At 44.8% G+C, this 21,576-nt stretch overlaps 1 pseudogene; it reads right to left on the minus strand.

Moving 5' to 3' along the window:
• Positions 1-4,659: 4,659 nt before the first annotated feature.
• LOC127316147 (histidine-containing phosphotransfer protein 1-like) lies at positions 4,660-21,284 on the minus strand (annotated as a pseudogene).
• Between the last annotated feature and the right edge of the window lie 292 nt (positions 21,285-21,576).

The following is a 21,576-nucleotide window of genomic DNA, read 5'->3' on the forward strand; positions in this document are numbered from 1 at the left end:
AAAATGTACCACAATGTATTTGCTTTTGAACGAACTGTCGTATGTAGGATTAGGAACTATCTTCTATATTACCGTTCATATTGCAATTACAGCTAGAAGCACTTGAGCATTCTAACGTCTCCAAACAGGGAGGTAGCAGGCGTTAAGTTGATCCCTTGCCAGCTATGGGAATCTTGATCCCTTCATTTTTTTGCTCACTATATCGGATGGCCAAAAGGGGCTGCATAGCTAGCTATGCGGGTAGCAAATCCGGCAGCACAATGGCTCAATGGTTTGTAGGATCTCAACCATAGAATAATAAAATAGCTAAACGGTTTCTTCCTATCTACAACAACCAAATGAATTATCGGATAAGTAATAAAACAGTACAACAAAAATGATTTGTCGTATCTAAATTATGAAATGGTAAAATGACTAAATGATTTGCCGGATTACAACAGCCAAACGTTTGTCAGATCTAAATCATAAAACAGTACAATGAAAAAATGATTGGTCATATTTAAATCATAAACAGTAAAAGGACAAATAATTTGTCAGATCAACGGTACAAAGGCCTAAACAGATCTCAACTTCTCCCCAGATTGCCTGGAAGATGCCACTGATGTGTATGGAAGGGAGACGTGCATGATTAATCACTAAAGGGACAAACCGACCTCATCCCCCCAAATATGGATCAGAAGTGTCAGTCGTAATGCAACAATATGTGAAATGGATAGAGTTTGCTGGATCTACTTCATAAAACACTATGATGATCAAAACGGTGATAAGTATCGCCCAAGATGACCTTACACCACACAAAGATTGTACCTCCTTCGAATCTATGAGGATGCATGGTCAAGAAAAATATATGGGGATATAATACACGATTTGTGCCACTGACAACAACCATCACTCCTATGCCTATTGCAGAAACACATATGCTAGTACATGCCATAAAAGACAAATAAAAGAGTCTCACCATGCACTGCTCCCCTCAAGCTTATGCACAAAATCAGCCACCTCGTCGAAGTTCACGCATGGCTTGTCCCTGCACACACACAACAACCAATCTCCAAGCAAAGAATCAAACAGCTGATTACATAGAACATGGCAAGCGAGCCAGCAGGGAAAGCACACTTACAACTGCTTGGCGAGCTCGCCTTCCTGGCAGAAGAGGGTGACGATCTCGGCAACGAAGTTCTGTTTGCTCCCATCCTGGAGCAGAAGCTGCTGCTGGAACTGCTCGTCCAACAAACCCTAACCCAGAAAAATAAAAGCAAAGCAAAAAACATCAAATTCTCCAACACTATCAAGTTACTCATCACCTAAGGAGAAACTAAAACTCCGCATAGATGGCAATAAAATAGTAAAGCCCTCACCATGCCGAACATCCTGGCTTCATAACAAAGGGTGCCGAGCTTCATCGCAGCCGTCATGGATTCCTGAAGCGGGGACTCAAGCTAGTGAGGAGGAAGTGAGGAGAGGAGGGGCGATGCGGAATAGTAGGAATGGATGGTGATTGGGACTGACCAGGTGTGTTATTTATAGAGGAATTGGACTCCCAAGCCACCCAACTTACACACACACAGCAGGTTGCAAGTCGAAAGTTATCCTCTTCCTTCTATTTATTGCTCACATTTATTATTTTTTTCATAACACAACCCTTTTTTATTGAGAAATGCCAAGCTTAGATTTAATTTTCAATTATTGTTAGATCATTTAGGCCTTTAGTATATTTGACTGGTCAAATGTAGGCATTGTTTCATTGGATACCTTTTATTTGCCTATCTAAATCTAGAATATACTTTTGCGCAATAACAATAGGAAAACAGTTCTCATTTCAGAATTGTAAGTTTTAATTGCTTATTTGTGTGAGATCAATAAGTCTTATGTAGTTTGATTGGCATGGCATAGGAAGAGTTCCGTTCCATACATTTTAAGCCTTAAACCATGTCGATTGTTTATAAATCACTAGAAGTTTCTACTTAATATGATTGATACTTAAACATCAAGGGGGCAGTTTTATTGGATACCTTTTATTTTCACTTGGAGCCCTTAATTTTATTGTCTCTGCCAAGTTATACTTTCATTGGAGGATACCTCTTGTGTAGTAGCTTTATTCACTTGTTCTTATTCACTTGTTCACAGCTAAGAAGTGGTTTTATTATGCAGTTAAATTTGAAGAACACATACTCCACCTCTCAAAGTGCGCCAACATGATTAGTAGCATACAGATGAAACATATGCATGTGCTAAATATGGTGAATGGTTAGATATTACTATTTTTATGACTCTGCTATAACATTTCGAACTAAGATTCATCAGTTCGTATAATGAGACAAAAAAATATTGTAGATGACACAAAAAAATATAGTATAGATAAAGTAACTACCATGTCACCGCCAGTATCAGAGAATGAGGCAGACGTGCACAGCCAAACAGGATTTGTTTTTGCCATACAGAAATCGGGATGGGGTTCCGATCAGATGGCGGCAATACTATCCTAGTGGCGTGTCTTGTCCCGACACGAGGATCTTGTGATGTTTTCTTAATTACTGTAACTAGCCAACATGTGAGCGGGGAAAATGTTCAATTAAGAACATGGTAGCTAGATTGCTGCGGGTTGTAATTGGTTCCTATTAGAAATACGACAATATCCGTACAACATGAGTAAAAAATTGGAATCTCCATACAATATCAATACCGTTGAGCGCACTTTTTAAAATTCAATCAACACATTTAGATTCATCAATATCACATTTCTAGTATTATTTATAAACAGTACAAAAATATGGACATTTGTTTCTTTATAATAGGTAAAGTCTCATGGTTCAATTATCATTATGAATATATCATGGTAGACATAATGGTGACCAAATAAGAGCTACAAACACATATATTCACCTCACAAGAAATTAGATATGATTTTGAACTAATCATAAATTATATGATCCTGCAAAGTGAGAAGTGAATGGGAATGAAGATAAACCTTTCTTCCACAATGACTTAAGGAAACGATTTCTTTAATTTATCATTATAAAAATCAGTTAATATTGGGGTTAGTGGTTTATTATTATTTAATTTATTTGATGGTTGGGATAACTATATGGACCACCCTTCATATTTCCCTTTTTATTTTCTTGGAGGCTTTTACGGTCTAACTCATTAAAAGTAAATCGTGCAATGTATATATTCATATCAAATGGCACCTGGCATGCATATGTCCAAAATAAGGTTAGTACAAAATACGTGTCTACTGACATTAATGGACCCAGGGTATTGCATGCACATGTAAACTAAAACGTATGTTCCCAATTAAATTGACTATCTATATTGTCATGATTTTTTTTTTTGAAATGGGGTGACCCCCTGCCTATATTGTCATGAATGGTATAAGGAATTTTTGAATTTTCTTTGAAGTGCACAAATACATGTGTGCAAATTCTACTGCTACTTTATTGATAGAGACAAGATGCCAGCAGCATTCGAGGAGTATTTGAAGCTTGGCAAACATAGGCCTGTACCTAGTTAATAATCTTGTCCAATTGTGCAAAGAGAGGAGATGATTGTTGGGTTTGTCTGAAGCAAATCAGTGAGCCGGCATCATAGCTTGCAACCTTGGCTAAAAAGATAAGAGATCAAACAAGCGGACAGCAGAGCAAAAACTATTACAGACAGGTGAGTAGTCAATAGTTTGGCCGGTTAATGACACATACCACTTGACGGATCACAATTGGGCCTAGGCCGGTCAGTACTGACTTATCACCAGTGACGGACGACATTACTGATTCGTTCTTACTTGTGGCGGTCAGTACTTACTTATGCTCGATTTTTTGCCCTTTTAGGCCATATATACTTTCTGAACAAGTAGGTAGAAACGAGGATGTGCTGGATTATGGCAATGAATTAGTGAATTAAGTAGTCAATAAAAATGATTAAAATCTAAGAAAAAACATGGATGCATTGGTGAAGCTATGATCGGTTGGCTTGATGGGGTGGCCGCCGCTTTTCCCGATTTCTGCAACGGCCAAGAAGGACGCGTTTTTCTCCTTTATCAAAAAAAAAAATGCACCCACACTAGTGTATAGAGTATCCTCGGTAGCTTTCTTTGCTAGTTTAAGGAACAACATTTTTCTGCTAATGCATCAGCTTCAGTGCGATGACATCTTTGCATTATTGCATATACACATGCTTCTTGAATTAGTAGCAGAGTAGGCTTCGTTTTCCTCTCAGTATGAATTGGAGCTAGTGACATGAGGAGAATCGAGAGCTTTGCTTGTGTGACTGTTTCAGAAGAGGCTGCCAGAGATCACCTGTGCAGCCAAATGGGAAAATGTCAGACAATCCAGTTCCGTGCTCAGATTGCAGTGGTTGCAGGCTTATGGCGGCAATTGCGATGATCGTTCTTGAGCGATGCTTCTGGTAGCATAAAAAAGCTTCCAGAAGTTGATCTCGGCCTTCTAGTATGTCCATCACTTACATGCAAACTCAGGGGTACAATATATTGTAAATAAAGCATCCAAGTTTTCCGGTATCCTCCATGTCCGACAGGTTGCTGAGAGTGTTACCTCATCAGTTCATCCAGGTATTGAACTGTTTCCATATACCAGCTAGCACAGAACCAGCATGATATTTCTGCACTCTAGAAGAATCCGTAGGCACGAAAATCACACTCGAGACTGAATAGAAAATAACCTGAACTGAGGAATTCTACAGCAATAACATTTCCCCCAACACAACATAACTTGAAATTAGAATAACACACAATGTTCTCCACAACAAACAACCACAGCCGATACACTGGCCGACGCATGACTCTGTCGACATTACACTGCTTCTGCACTCCTACGACCGAAACTGGCTTGCCAGAACTAAGCAGCCAGATTAACCATTGACGATCCGCAAAACGACGGCGGATGATTGTTATTTGACCACTGAGAATTAAAAATGACACTGCCGATAGTAACACAGATATCGGCGACGCTAAATGACCAGTTTGCCGATAAGCAGCTTCAGGCGACCTCACAGAAGCAAATGTTGTTCTACAACTTCAAAGGCAGTAGTGCCGTCCCAACATGTGGCTCTCACTTTGTTGCTCCGGCTTGCTGCTGCTCCAGCTGCATTGAAAAACAAAATATCAAGACAGTTGCATCAAGTCTATCAATGCTGTGAGAAATTGAGAGGTCAAAAATTTTAGTAAACAGTAGTGCAACATGAAGCTAGGATTCAGATATCACATGTACCCAAAACAGTTCAGTCAACAAAGGTTTTCAACTGCAAATGTTACAGAGATTTACACAACAATAGATGAAGATGCCGTATCCAAGCTTGTTTACCTTGCACGAATGTTACTACTAGTAATTTAATGTCTGTAACTTCATCAACATGATTTTCATTTTTTGTTATGCAGCAAACTAAGTGGATTGATTTGATTGCATCCTGTCTTTTGTCCAGTTTAATATTTTGCGTATAGAAGAATCTTTGGAATATTTTTCCATTGAAGATGGCCAACCCAGTTTAGTGCAATATTACTGAGAGTTCCACACGAGTTTTAGAAAAAGTACGGTAAATACCTGAAGCATATCCTTAAACTTGCCGCTCACTTCATCGAAAACAACCCTCAGAGTATCCAGTGTCTTCAGGCACCTGGCAAGGAAAACAATTCAGTAAGTTATGAAGCTCTTTCCCATTAGCAGCTAACGAAAGGAGCAAATTCATAATTGGCTACTACAAATTTACTCTAGAAGAATAAATATTTCCACGGACAGGATTATCATAAAAGTTTCGGAAGGAAAGCCTTGTGAATGTCCTCCTGAACATACTTCCTAAACAAAACATACAATCTAACGGAGTAGAGGGTTAACTATAACGAAAAATAACAACTCTATTCTGGAAGTAGCATCAATTAGAAGATTGAAACATCAACCAGTTATAGGTTTATTTACTGGATAGCTGTGCAATATTCAGAGATGATAGCAACTTAGTTTCACTTTTAAAGATTTAAATGTTATTATAATTCCTTGTTCAGTAAAGAAGGCCCAGGTGTTTGCAAACATGTGTAGTAGTTTTCAATATTTAGTATAACATTCTTAAAGTACACATTTGAGTACAAAATTGTACTGTTACACTCTTAACCCACCAAGCTCAGTAGACTCAGCTAAACCTTTCGTGCCTTTATAGACTGAATATTTTAGCAGTTTATAAAAGTAATGAACATGCAATTGGATCGATAAATACTCTGAAAAAATTAAAAACAAGGCCATTACAGTAGATGAGTAGATAAAACTAGGCAACATTCACTATAAGAATTCAAATAAGACGCTGATAGAAAATACAATACTATGCCCTAGTGATACAAGATACTAACCCATCTCTGCTCTTCTCCTTGCAAAACTCAAGGAACTGAATGCAGGTATTCTTCACTCTCTTAGCACCAACACTGCAACATGCAATACTATACATCAGGCAAAAGGTTTGTCAGATCTAACTATAAAACAGTACTACGACAAAATGATTGGTCGGATTTAAATCACAAAATAGTGAAACGACAAATAATTTGTCAAATCTAATCCATGAAATGGTACAACAGCCAAACGGATCTCAACTTCTCCCTGAAATACTTAGAAGATGCCACTGATGTGTACGGAACGGAGATGTACATGATTAGTCACTAGAAGGGACAAACATACTTCATCCCTCCCCATATGGATGGGAAGCAAAAGGTTTGTCAGATCTAACTATAAAACAGTACTACGACAAAATGATTGGTCGGATTTAAATCACAAAATAGTGAAACGACAAATAATTTGTCAAATCTAATCCATGAAATGGTACAACAGCCAAACGGATCTCAACTTCTCCCTGAAATACTTAGAAGATGCCACTGATGTGTACGGAACGGAGATGTACATGATTAGTCACTAGAAGGGACAAACATACTTCATCCCTCCCCATATGGATGGGAAGCGCCAATATTAATGCAACACTACGTGAAATAGATAGATTTGCCGGATCTACTTCATAAAACACTGATGATCAAAACGACGATAAGTCTCCCCCAAGGTGACCTTACGCCTTACAAAGAATCTACCTCCTTCCAATCTACGGATATAGCATGGTCAAGAAAGATCTACGGGGATATAATACCCGATTTGCACCACTACTAACAACCATCACTCATATGCTATTGCAGAAACACATATGGTAGTACAGGACATAAAAGACAAAGAAAAGAGCCTCACCTTGCACTGCAACCCTCAAGCTTATGCACAAACGCAGCTACCTCGTTGAAGTTCACGCATTGCTTGTCCCTGCACACACAGCAACCGATCCCAAGCAAAGAGTCAAACAGTTGATTACACAGACCATCGCAAGGGCGCCAGCAGAGGAAGCACACTTACAGCCGCTTGGTGAGCTCGCCAATGGTCCGCTCGCCGTCCTCGCAGAACATGGTGATGGTCTCGGCAAAGAAGTCCGGGTCGCTCTTGTTCTGGAGCAGAAGCAGCTTCTGGAACTACTCGTCCAACAAACCCTAACCCAGGAAAATAAACGTAAAGCAAAAAACATCAAATTCCCCAACACTATCAAGTTACTCATCCACCTAAGGAGAAACTAAAACTCCGCACAGATGGCAGTGCAGCGCTCACCGTGCTTAACATGCTGGCGGCACAACCAAGGGTGCTGAGCTTCATCGTGGCTGCCATGGCTACTTGAAGCGTCGACTCGAGCTAGCGAGCAGGAAGTAAGTGAGGAGAGGAGGGGCGATGCAGGAACAGTAGGAATGGATGGTGATTGGGACTGACCGGGTGTGGTATATATAGGGGAATTGGACTCCCAAGCCACCTAACTTACACACACACACACCGCAGGTTGGAAGTGGACAGCTATCCTCTTCCTGCTATTTATTGCTCCCATTTATTATTTTTGTCATAACACACCCCTTTCTCAATGAGAAATGCCAAGTTTAGAATTAATTCTAAATCATTATTAGATCATTTTGGCCCTTAGTCTATTTGACTGGTCAAATGTAAGCATAGTTTCATTGGATACCTTTTATTTACAAATCAAATATTAGAAAAAAAATTGCGCAATAACAATGGGAAAAAACAGTTCTCAATTTAGGATGTTAAGTTTTAATTGTTCTATTTTTTGTGAGATGATTAAGTCTTAAGTTATATGATTGACAGGGCGTAGGAACTTTTAAGCCTTAAACCCATTAACCGTATTAAATGTTCCTACTTAATATGATTAATGCTTAAACGGTGTAGGGGAAGTTTTATCAGATACCGTTTATTTTCATTTGGAGTACTTAATTTTACTGTCTAGGCCAAGTTATACTTTCATTGGATACCTTGTGTAGTAGCTTTATTGATTTGTTTACAACTAAGAGGTAGTTTTATTATGCATTTAAATCTGAAGAACACATGTTCCACCTCCCAAGGCATGTCAACAAAACAATAGTAGCATACAAATGAAACCTATGTACGTGCTTAATATTGTGAATGGTTAGCTATTACTATATATTTATGGCTGTGCTATAACATTTCAAACTAATTAAGAGTCATCGATTAGTATAATGTGATAAAAATGTTGAGAGATAAAAAAAAATATGAAATATTATAGATGAAGTGATTACCATGTCTTGTTACGACACGACGAGTATCAAAGAATGAGGCAGCTAGAGAAAACGTGTGCATCCAACGGGAATTTTGTGGCACCCAACTAATTCAGTTCCGGAGACGATTGTTGGATTTGTCTGAAGCAAAGCAAAGAAAAGCAAAGAGCTGGCATCATAGCTTGCAACCTTGGCTAAAAAGACTAGAGAACCAACGAGCGGACAGGAGAGCTTGCAACCTTTGCTTTTTAACCATCTGCCAACCTATTTGGATGGTCATATATACAGCTTTTGTTTCCACATGTGCTCATTACTGTTCATACAATGACAACCACTCCTTTCTTTCTTTCTAGTCTAGTATCTCTCATGTGAAGTCAGTGCGGCGGAAGAAAAAAAACACGGTTGTTCAGTCCGTTTAAGCTTATAGAGACTAAATATATATTTGGCTAGACGTCCGATAAATTGACCTCCCAGGGTGTAAGAACTATTGTGGGCTAGGCCCATCAATAATTTCTGGATAAAGTCCCAATGGTCCACCTGGGTGTGGCAAGTGGTGGAACAAATTTAGTCACAGTTTATATGGCGGACCTAAGTTCACCCAAGAAGCCATCGCCATGACCTGTCGTGGCGGCTACCCTGGCAAGATGGATGGTGCGGCAAAATAGATTACATCCCCTCCGGGGGTGACCAAGATTAATGTTGATGTTGTTGTCTCACATAATGGGAAAGGGTGTCATTGGGGAGTTCCGACCATTGGGGCTTTTCCTCATGACCATGATGGCTCTTATATGTGCTCTTCAGCTATGGTCTCCGTGATCCAGCGATGCTTGTACTAGTATAGAATAGTATGCCACTGAGCCCACATCACTAATTGGCCTTAAGACACTCGTCAAACCTCGACATGTGCCTATTTAGGCAGCAAAAACTATTACGGACAAGTGTAGTCAGTAGTGTGGCCGGTTGATGACACATACTGTCATTAATGGACGCAGGGTGTTAAATGAGGTGAGTACGAAATACATGTCTACTGTCATTAATGGACGAAGGGTATTACATGCACATATATACTAACGTATGTTCCCAATTAACTTGAGTACATAATACTTATCAAATGTCATGAATGACGTAAGAATTTTTTGAATTTCCTTTGAAGTGCACAAATACATGTGTGTTTGTGACTGCAAATTCTACTACTGCTTTATTACCAGAGACAAAAAAGATGACAGAAGTATTCGATGAGTATTTGGAGCTTGGCAAACATAGGCCTGTACCTAGTTAATATTCTTGTCCAGTTCTGCAAAGACAGAAGACCATTATTGGATTTGTCTGAAGCAAAGCAACAACTCAGCATCATAGCTTGCAACCTTGGCTAAAAAGACAAGAGACCCAACGAGCGGACAGCAGAGCTTGCAACCTTTGCTTTTCTAATCACCTGCCAGCCTATTTTGATGGTCATATACATGCATCTTTCTTTCTAGTCTAGTATCTCTCATGTGAAGTCAGTGTGGCGGAAGAACAAAACACCTTTGTTCGGGCCGTTTAAACTTCGTGCTCCAGTGTCCTTAAGCATCGGGAGGCCCTGCCAAGCCTTTTCTCCTTCTGGGCCACTCCCACCTCACTCTCAATGCCAGGCCTTGTAGTCTCAAGTTTTTTACTCCCAGACAACCAAAACAATGAGTTTTGCTTATATTGTTCCAAGATAGCAGGCATTGTCCACCTTGCACCTTCTTTCCGGGCCAAAAAAAAGCTCTCAGACTTTTACCTATCTCCTCAAAACGGCAAATTGGAGCATCAGCGAAAAGCAGTTGATGTACCGGCCTCGCCATCAGCACGGATTTAATCAATGTTAATTTCCCTGCTCTGACAGTCATGCACCTAAGCCAAGCTGGGACCACGTTAATCGCTGCATCTAACATAGGTTGTCACTCAGATCTCGTGATCGGCCTGACAATCTGGGTGTTACCTTTACACTCAACTGGATGACATTTAGTCCTTGGTTTCTTGTACCTTTGCTGGCACAATTTTTAATGGGACCTTATACTTATGGTGATCTATGTTAGGCTATAAATAACTATGCATGCCTAGCAAGAATTCTTCTGCAACTTGCTCTATTGCTTGTTAAGAAGCTGATGTTCGTTTAGCTCCTGCAAGAATTAGATGATAACAAAAATGGGAAAAAAAATTGCCTATGATTTACTGCTATTAAACGAATTATTGTTTGTTTCCATTTATGATTTCGTATTGCTAATACATGAATGATGGATACTCGTATAAGCGCTACCTATATAGTTGAACTAGGAACTTGTGCTGTGCTATTGGGCCTCTGATTTGTTTTCAAGATAGGCATTTCATTCACAAATCGATTGTCTGAATTAGCATGAGAAGTGTAACATGTGAGCTGGTGCATGTGCATGACTTGCTGAGTCGTATTTAATTAGGATTGCTCCATGCTCAAAGCAGCCACTAAGAGTGAATCCCAGCTCTGAATCCATGCTTAATAAGGGTTTAACTATACATTCTAGTATCTTGTATGGTGACATTATCATAAAGTTGATCTCGCACCTTTATCTCACACCATTTGCTTTAGCACAATACCTAGCATGAACGTTCGTGTTTTGATGTGGGGTGGCCTTCGGACACCTCCACACCAAGACCAACAAGTCCCCCAAGTGGACCGATGACGCGAGCCCGAGTCAAAGCGCTACATGATAAGGTGAACTCACTCCTCACTACCCTTGATCTTGATACCCCATTGGATGGACTGCTACCTCAGGCCGATATGCTTTGTGTTATCAGATATGAACCTCGAGAGAAGGACGTCGCAGCAGACCCGAAGATGGACAAGGAAGGAGGAGGAGAAGAGTGGCCGCCGAAGGACGCCCCTCCAGGCACCGGCACTGCCGGCCTGCTCACCCCGGCACTGCCGGCCTCAAGCCCCCGGCACTGCCGGCCTGCTCACCCCGGCACTGCCGGCCACCAGACCCCGGCACTGCCGGCCCTTCCAGCTGAAGACGCGACCGGCGGCCTCGCCAGCTTCGAACCACGGCATCGCTTGGGCCCCACCGGCACTGCCGGCCAATCATCACCGGCACTGCCGGCCAAGCCCCTGTTGACTTCATCTCAACCGTTGATTTCGCATCTATGGACCAGGATAATTTATGTAGTGCCGATTTTACCCCTGTACGAATCTGGACCTATAAGTACCTCACCCCTTCCCCCAGATTAGGGTTAGACTTGTTTTGAACTCAAACCTACCTTTGAGCTTAGTCTCCCTTGGGTATCATCCCTCTGTAATCAAGGCACCTTGGTTGTTGACTTTGATCTTGTTGAGTGAGATTCTAGTACAAGTTACTCTCTCCCTCACCAAGCTCTTCCTCTCCAACCCCAATCTCTCTCCGGAATTCTCGCCACGTGCCTCTTCCTCGGAGATTCTATTGGCGTGGTCCATCGAGCCACGGAGGTAAGCATCGGGTGTATCGGGTTGGTGTGCGTGCGTGAGTCTCGGAGTTCCTCGTGTTCGTCGTGTTCTTCGTGTTCTTCGCGCTCTCCCACCTCTTCCCTTGGATTTCGGGGTCAAGCTGCGAGATCGGGCCACACACGGGGTCTTAGACCTCATCATATGGTATCAGCAGCTCTTGGTTACCGCAGATCTGACCCTCCACCCACCCGATTTCGTTTCTAGAAAATTTCCAAAAAAAAAAAAAAAGCCCCAAATTGCCTTTTGACCGATCTGTGATTTGGTTGCGTTTTGAGTGGTTTTGATCCATGGATTTCGTGCCCCTCTGGTTTATCTACGTTTTCCCCACTTTCTAGACCTCAATTCCATCGATTTCTGACGTTTTGGTCGAATTTGGGCCGCTTTTCGCGAAGAACAGCTCGAGCTGTTCGTCAGGGAACGGCACTGCCGCCCCCATCAGGCCGGCATCGCCGCCCGGGCCGGCCTTGCCGCCGCATCCAGGCCGGCACTGCCGCCCAGGCCGGCACTTGCCGCCCGATTCAGGCCGACCTGCCGCCGTGGGACCAGCCAAGCTCGGCCAGCCACATTTCGACCACGTCTTCACCTTTGTGTTTGCTTGTTCGGTTTGAGTGCCTTGTGTGTAAATCTAACCCGCAGCTACGACGCAAGCGACGACACTCTCGGCACCCCGACTTGCCAACGTACTCTTGATCCTTCCACCATATTGCAAGTTGTGTGATCATCACCGCCTACGACACATTGAGGTATAACTTGCAATTCCTCGTTCCTTTTGCGATCCAACCCTCCCGAGCATTGCTTGTTTAGTGTTGCGAGACATTGCACGTGGCCCCGCATTGTGAGGTGTGTGTGTCGTGTTGAGTAAAGCATCCAAGCAAACACTCGTGTGGCAAGATAGCAAAAGCGAGGCTCACACTAACATAGTGTGTGAAAAAGCCCCAAAAACACAAAAAGAGTGCGAGTAGCACCATACATCCATACGCCCATACATACAAAAGTGTCCACGTGCCACCAAAGATACAACCGAGTGCAAGTGCCACCATATACAAAAGAGAAAAAGCTTTTAAGCAAAGAGAGATACGAGAAGAGAGGCCGCGTGTGAATCTTGTTGTCTCTTCCTTTGCAACCGAAGCTTTGGCTCTCCTTGTGTTAGTGTGACACCGAGCACTTATACATACACTTTTCCGCTCACTTTTGGTTGCACTAACCCCGCTTATCTCGTGTGTGTGTTCCACAACTTTTCCGTGTTTTCGTGATCACCATTTGGACATTTAATTTTTGGACCTCACCCACTTTTAACAACATACTCGATCTTGGATTTGTCTTTTGGCTTTCCACAACACTCGCCTAACACCATATTTGCTAGCTTTTGCGTGTGGTTTTGCGTGTGTCCCCGATACACTTGATCTTGCTTTCGGCTTGGTTGATTGCCTCAATACTATCTTACCTTGGTAAGAGTGCGAGGTAGTCTCCTTCCACTAACATACACAACATAGTTCTTGTCTTTCCATCATGGATAGGAACGGAGATACCTCAAGGGATGATGAAGTCCTTCGCAACACCGAGAGGTTGGTGACTCAACACAACCTATGGACGCATCGACAAGAGTTCAAGGAGCAACTAGCCCTCTTCGAGACGCGCATCGATGAGCAATACGATGAGGTGGCTCACAACTTCTCCGCCGTGAACCAAGACTTGGCTCTTCTTCGTGAAGCTACGGACAACTTGAATGGCCAAATGGCGGCTAATGATGCAAACATGGAGCGGCGCATGGATAGCCTCGAGCGCGCCATCACCAACTTGGGTCGTCATCGTCGACACCGCTCTACTTCCTCTTCATCAAGCTCGCCACAAGATTACTATTCTCATGGTGGCCTTTCGTCCTCAAGCTCTTCCTCAAGGCATGAAGACCATCATCGACCTCATCGCCCACATGCTCGTCATGAAGACTCTCGCTCCAACTCTAGGCGTGGAGAAATACATCGCCATGCTCGTCCACATGAGCGTCCTCCACAAGACCAAGTCCTTCAACAAGATCGTCACCAAGCGGATCGCCATGCCCACCATGGGCGTGACGACCAACCCCAAGACCAAGGTCCTCAAGATCAACCTCGGTGAGATCTCCGCCGCCACCCTCGCCATGACCAACGTGGACGAGGAGAGCCACACCATGATCAAGATGAGAGACCCAATTTTGAGCATCGTCATCAACCACGACAAGATCTTCAACCACATCCTCACCGTGAACCAAGTGAAGCAAGTGTGCATCTTCAACGCCAACCCAATGCTATGGTTGGCCGTAGAAGACCTCCTATTCCACCTCTAGCCGCAAGAGATGAAGGCGCCCTTCCTCGTAGAAGAAACTTGGAGGATGAAGAGAACATGTATGGCAAACTCAAGTTCAACATGCCCAAGTTCAAAGGTGAAGACGACGCCGAAGCCTACCTCTCATGGGCACTCAAGGTGGACAAAATCTTCCGCATCCACAACTACTCCGGTGCCAAGAAAGTGGCTATGGCATCACTCGAGTTTGAAGACTACGCCAACACTTGGTGGGAGCAAGTCCTCACTCTTCGAGAAGAAAAGGGTGAACCTCCTATTGACACTTGGGAAGATATGAAGAAGGAGATGCATGCTCGCTTTGTCCCCGCACACTACATGACCGACCTCTTCAACAAGCTCCAAAAGTTGAAGCAAGGCACCAAGACCGTTGAGGAGTTCTACAAGGAAATGGAGCTCACTATGATGCGAGCCAACATCCAAGAATCCGAAGAGCAAACCATTGCTCGCTTCTTCAATGGCCTCTCTTACCCCATCAAGAGGATAGTCGAGTTCCAACCCTACTCCAACATGGTTGAGTTAGTCCACCAAGCATCGAAGGCCGAGCGCCAAGTGATTGAGGACATCAAGTACTCCAAGGCCAAGACTTACTTTTCCTCAAAGTTCGCTACATCGACTACTCCTCCTACATCAACTCCTCATGCTACAAGTACCAAGGCCGACGCATCCTCTACACCGCCCAAGAAACCGACTATCCAAAGTCGCATGAAGCAAACGGTCTCCTCCACCGCCTCCTCTAAGGCATCCACGGGACCCTCTAGTGTCACTTGCTTCAAGTGTGGCACCCAAGGTCACAAATCGTTTGAGTGCAAGAACACCAAGGTTATGATCACTATGGAGGAGAATGGTGACATCGAGACTCTTGATGAGGATGAATATGAAGCCCTTGTGCAAGCCGCCGTGGAAAGTGAAGAAGCTTATGAGCAAGAATGTGGAGAAGATCCTCTCTTATGTGAGCATGACCCAAGTCCCTCACTTGTGGTCACAAGGGTGCTAACCACACAACCTCATGCTATGGAAGAGCAACGGTGTAACATCTTCCAAACCCGTGCCGGAATTGGTGGCAAGTCGATCAAGGTCATCATAGATGGTGGAAGTTGCCATAACCTTGCAAGCACCGAGTTGTGTGACAAGCTCAACCTCACTCTCCGCAAGCATCCTCACCCCTACCATATCCAATGGTTGAGTGACAAGGGCAACGTCAAGATACAACATACCGTCACCGTCAACTTCAAGATAGGCCCTTATGAGGACACCATCGAGTGTGACGTGGTACCCATGACGGTGTGCCACATGTTGCTTGGCCGCCCTTGGCAATATGACAAGAAGGCTATACATGATGGACTCTCCAACACATACACCTTCAAGGTCAACGACAAGAAGTTCGAGTTGCGCCCGATGACTCCTAGCCAAATCATCGCGGATAATGCGAAGGCTTTAGCGAGGGCACAACTCCGCACCCACCATAGTGAGATGAGAGGAGAGGGAGCGACCCACCACAAAGAGAGTGAGCGCCACAAGCCATACATGAGTGAGTCCAAGAGTGTCCTTCTAGCCACCAAGAGTGAGTGGAGAGAGCTCCAAGAGAACCCATCCACCATATTGCACTATGTGCTCATATGCAAGGGACCCTCGTCGGCGACTAACGACTTAACCAACATTCCTCCGTCTTTGTTGTCTCTTTTGCAGGAATTTCAAGATGTCTTCCCCGACGAGCTCCCTCATGGACTACCACCACTCCGAGGCATAGAACACCGCATCGACCTCATACCGGCGCCTCCGCTTCCAAACCGTGCCGCCTACCGCACCAACCCCGAAGAGACCAAGGAGATCAACCGCCAAATTCAAGATCTCCTCGCCAAAGGGTACGTCCGAGAAAGCCTTAGCCCTTGTGCGGTCCCCGTGATTCTTGTGCCTAAACCGGATGAGACGCAACGGATGTGTATGGATTGTCGCCCCATCAATGCCATTACCGTCCGTTACCGCCATCCCATTCCGCGTTTAGATGACATGCTTGATGAACTGAGTGGTGCCACGATTTTCTCTAAAGTCGATTTGCGTAGTGGTTACCATCAAATCCGCATGGCTATTGGTGATGAATGGAAAACGGCATTCAAGACCAAACTCGGTCTCTATGAATGGCTCGTTATGCCTTTCGGTCTTTCCAATGCTCCTTCTACTTTCATGCGCCTCATGAATCACATCTTGCGTCCTCTCATTGGCAAGAGCGTGGTTGTCTACTTCGATGATATTCTTATTTATAGCAAAAACCTCGAGGACCATGTGCAACATGTGAGAGAGGTCTTGTGCATCTTGCGCCATGAAAAGCTTTATGCTAACCTCCCCAAATGCACCTTTGCTCAAAACAAATTGGTTTTTCTTGGTTTCGTGGTTTCCGCTAAGGGGATTGAAGTTGATTCTTCCAAGGTGGAGGCCATCCATAATTGGCCTACCCCTACAAATGTTGGCCAAGTCCGAAGCTTCCATGGACTTGCCGGGTTTTACCGCCGCTTTGTGAAAGACTTTAGCACCATTGCTTGCCCTTTGAATGAGCTTACTAAGAAGAATGTTCCGTTTGTTTGGGGCAAGGCCCAACAAAATGCTTTTGATGAGTTGAAGAAACGCCTTACCGAAGCTCCACTTCTTGTTCTTCCAAATTTTGCCAAAACTTTTGAGATTGAGTGTGATGCAAGTGGGCTTGGTATTGGTGGTGTTCTTATGCAAGAGGGCAAACCCGTGGCATACTATAGTGAGAAGTTAGATGGCGCACGCCTCAACTATCCTATATATGACAAGGAGCTCTATGCTTTGGTTCGTGTTCTTGAAGTTTGGCAACACTATCTTTGGCCAAAAGAGTTTATCATTCATTCCGACCATGAGTCCTTGAAATATTTGAAAAGCCAACACAACTTGAACAAACGACATGCAAAATGGGTCGAGTTCATTGAGTCCTTCCCATATGTGATCAAATACAAGAAGGGCAAGGACAATGTTGTGGCGGATGCTCTTTCCCGCAAAAACACCCTTTTGCTAACTCGTTTGGATTTTCATGTTTTGGGACTTGAAGAGATCAAAGAACTCTATCCTGCCGATTCTTTCTTTGCTCCAATTTTTGAGAAGTGCTCCGTTGAGCGAGGAGTGGATGATTTCTATTTGCATGATGGCTATTTGTTCAAAGCTAACAAGATTTGCATTCCCGAGTCTTCGCCGAAAATTGCTTTTGCAAGAGTCACATGGAGGAGGTCTTATGGGTCACTTTGGTCGAGAGAAGACATATGCCATGCTCTCAACCCACTACTATTGGCCAAGAATGTACCGCGACGTCGAACGCCTTTGCCGCCGGTGCACCACATGCTTACAAGCTAAGTCTACCTCCAATCCCTATGGTCTTTATACCCCATTGCCTATTCCATATGCACCATGGACCGATATTAGCATGGATTTTGTTCTCGGATTACCTCGCACTAAGCATGGTCATGATTCTATCTTCGTGGTAGTGGATAGATTTTCTAAGATGGCTCATTTCATACCTTGCCATAAGAGCGACGATGCTTCACACATTGCTTCATTGTTTTTCAGGGAAATTGTTCGCTTACATGGAGTACCGCAAAGCATTGTGTCGGATCGAGACGTCAAGTTCATGAGTTATCTTTGGAAGACGCTCATGGCAAAGTTTGGAGTGAAGCTCTTATTCTCATCATCATCGCACCCGCAAACGGACGGCCAAACGGAAGTGGTCAATCGAAGCCTCTCCACCCTCCTACGCATCCTCGTGAAGAAGAACTTGAAGTCATGGGAGGAATGCATTCCACACGCGGAGTTCGCCTACAACCGCGCCAAGCACTCGACTACATCAAGGAGTCCCTTCATGGTCGTCTACGGGTTTGAGCCGCTCACGGCACTCGACATACTACCACTCCCCCTTCATGAGAGGACGAACATGGACTTCGCCAAGCGCGCCGCCGACGTGAAGAAACTACATGAAGAGACAAGGGCAACCATACAAGAACATGTGCTTCGTCAAGCTAACCGCCTCAACGCAAAGAAGAAGGAAAGGATATTTCAAGAAGGAGACCTCGTTTGGATCCACCTCCGGAAGGAAAGGTTCCCTCATGAACGCAACTCCAAGCTCAAGCCAAGAGGAGATGGCCCCTTCAAGGTCCTCAAACGCATCAACAACAACGCTTACGTCATCGACATTCCCACCTCCAAGTACTTGGTGAGCAACACGTTCAACGTTGCGGACTTATCGCCATATCATGAAGATGAGGAGGCACAAGAGTCGAGGACGACTCTTTCCCAAGGGGGGGGAGATGATGTGGGGTGGCCTTCGGACACCTCCACACCAAGACCAACAAGTCCCCCAAGTGGACCGATGACGCGAGCCCGAGTCAAAGCGCTACATGATAAGGTGAACTCACTCCTCACTACCCTTGATCTTGATACCCCATTGGATGGACTGCTACCTCAGGCCGATATGCTTTGTGTTATCAGATATGAACCTCGAGAGAAGGACGTCGCAGCAGACCCGAAGATGGACAAGGAAGGAGGAGGAGAAGAGTGGCCGCCGAAGGACGCCCCTCAGGGCCGGCACTGCCGGCCTGCTCACCCCGGCACTGCCGGCCTCAAGCCCCCGGCACTGCCGGCCTGCTCACCCCGGCAATGCCGGCCACTGCACTTCCGAAGCCGCGGCCTTCCACTGAAGACGCGACCGGCGGCACTGCGGGCCTCGAACAGGCACTGCCGGCCCCACCGGCACTGCCGGCCAATCATCACCAGCACTGCCGGCCAAGCCCCTGTTGACTTCATCTCAACCGTTGATTTCGCATCTATGGACCAGGATAATTTATGTAGTGCCGATTTTACCCCTGTACGAATCTGGACCTATAAGTACCTCACCCCTTCCCCCAGATTAGGGTTAGACTTGTTTTGAACTCAAACCTACCTTTGAGCTTAGTCTCCCTTGGGTATCATCCCTCTGTAATCAAGGCACCTTGGTTGTTGACTTTGATCTTATTGAGTGAGATTCTAGTACAAGTTACTCTCTCTCCCTCACCAAGCTCTTCCTCTCCAACCCCAATCTCTCTCCGGGAATTCTGCCACGTGCCTCTTCCTCGGAGATTCTATTGGCGTGGCCCATCGAGCCACGGAGGTAAGCATCGGGTGTATCGGGTTGGTGTGCGTGCGTGAGTCTCGGAGTTCCTCGTGTTCGTCGTGTTCTTCGTGTTCTTCGCGCTCTCCCACCTCTTCCCTTGGATTTCGGGGTCAAGCTGCGAGATCGGGCCACACACGGGGTCTTAGACCTCATCATGTTTGGTATTAGATCACTCAAGGTTTTCAGTTCTCCAACACAAACACAGATGCATTAGTAGCTGGGGTTAATAACAGACATATGGTATATATATATTGATATGCAAGGATGATGCCACTCTACTAAACATATGAGTTAACCGGAATCATTTAGAAAATTATATTATTTGAAGAAACAACAGTCAAAACATTTATCGTTCCTAGTCTAATTCCCATCTGAATTTATATCAAAATTTCAGTTCAGCTTGAAAAGATGGAATTCATAATGATTCATTCAAGAACTTGGGGAACTCAAGAGGGGAGAAAGGGCTGGAGAAGGTGGGACCTGAAGTCGACCATATCAGCATCTTTGCCACGGAGATCCCTTCAATATAAGGAAGGATAGAGACCACTGCCTTGGTACTCATATGATCAATAGATACACTGAAAACCTTGTCGATTTCATCATCCCTGGACTGGTCGTCAATCCCAAGACTGATCAGCCAACAGAAAATGTACCAGATGGGGCCTGTCCATACTCACAAGAGGGTACATCAGAGCACAGCAGCGTGGAAGGAGATCAAAGCTGTTGCAAGCCCACAAATCCTTGGACGTGACGGAGAAATCCGGGTGCCACTCCATGTCGCCCCTCTCCGATATCTTCAAAGTGTAGGAGGTGATGGTGAACCCAGTACCAGGTTTCATGGGCCCAAAAGCTCGCCGTCTTCACGGGAAATGTCGATGAACATTAGGCCAGCTTCAGTGACGCACACGCTGCGCTTCGTGTCAAAGAATGGGTTTGCCGACGTATCACGAGGATGGTCAGCAATGGGCAGCAAGAGGTAAACTAGCTTGGGCATTTCTTCGAACACGTCGCAGAAGAGAATTCCTCCTCGGTAGTAATTAACCCAGCACAAGAAGTTGCTGAAAGGGATCACCGTGTCAGTTTTCCAGTAGAGCAAATCCAGCAACTCATCCTGGCGATAGTGGATCTGTAGGTTCTGCATAACGTCTCACTTGCAATCCTGATGATAATCATCGGATAAACCGTAGCTTGGAGTTGCCAGAATGTCCAATGACATCCAGCGCCATGGCGAACTCCTCTTGGCCGCGGCGCAGGAGACCAAGGGTGTGGAGGTGAAACACGCGCGGCATAGTTAACTCTTTGACCAAGACTGGTTTCGTACACATGGGGATCCGTTTGAGCAGCAGCGGCGGCGGCTTGTGCGGCGAGGGGCACGCTCTGCAGATGAAGTAATTCTGCTGAAGATGCGGGAGGCGGGAAACCCCCGACATTACAGGATTGCAGTTGAGCCCGGGTCGAGGACGAGGACGAGGACGAGGACGAGGTCGCACGCGATGCCGATTGCGGGGTCGAGGCCGCCCGGGCCCGGCCACTGCACGTAGAGGCGGGAGATGGCCGGCGGCGCGGCGATGAGGAAGGCGACGTGGAAAGGGTCTCCCTGGAGGCGGAGGAGGAGGCCGTGAAGGGCGCGGCCTCGTCGTCGGCTGCCATGGCGATGGATTGCGAGGCTGGGTGTTAGGGTTTGCGAGGTGCCGCCCGGCCGAACGACGGAAAGGCCAGGCCCCAATGTACTTCCGGTACTCCCAAATCTGAAAATCTCATCATCAATAATAATGTCACAAAATAATTCAAAACGAAATTCAAAACACAACTCTAGAAACTAAAGATTGGGATATGATTTTGGCCTATTAACACTTCGGTGGTGGAATTTTCATTTTTGTTCCTCAATCTGCATATATCGAATTAGTTCTAAAACTCTTTCACTTTACCATGTTGATGTAATTCATAATTTTCAATATTTAAACAACTCAAATAGTATGGGTGCAGGAGGAGTTATACAACGCTCAAGATCTT

This window comes from Lolium perenne, chromosome 7, assembly GCF_019359855.2.
Source record: "Lolium perenne isolate Kyuss_39 chromosome 7, Kyuss_2.0, whole genome shotgun sequence".
Classification (NCBI taxonomy): domain Eukaryota; kingdom Viridiplantae; phylum Streptophyta; class Magnoliopsida; order Poales; family Poaceae; genus Lolium; species Lolium perenne.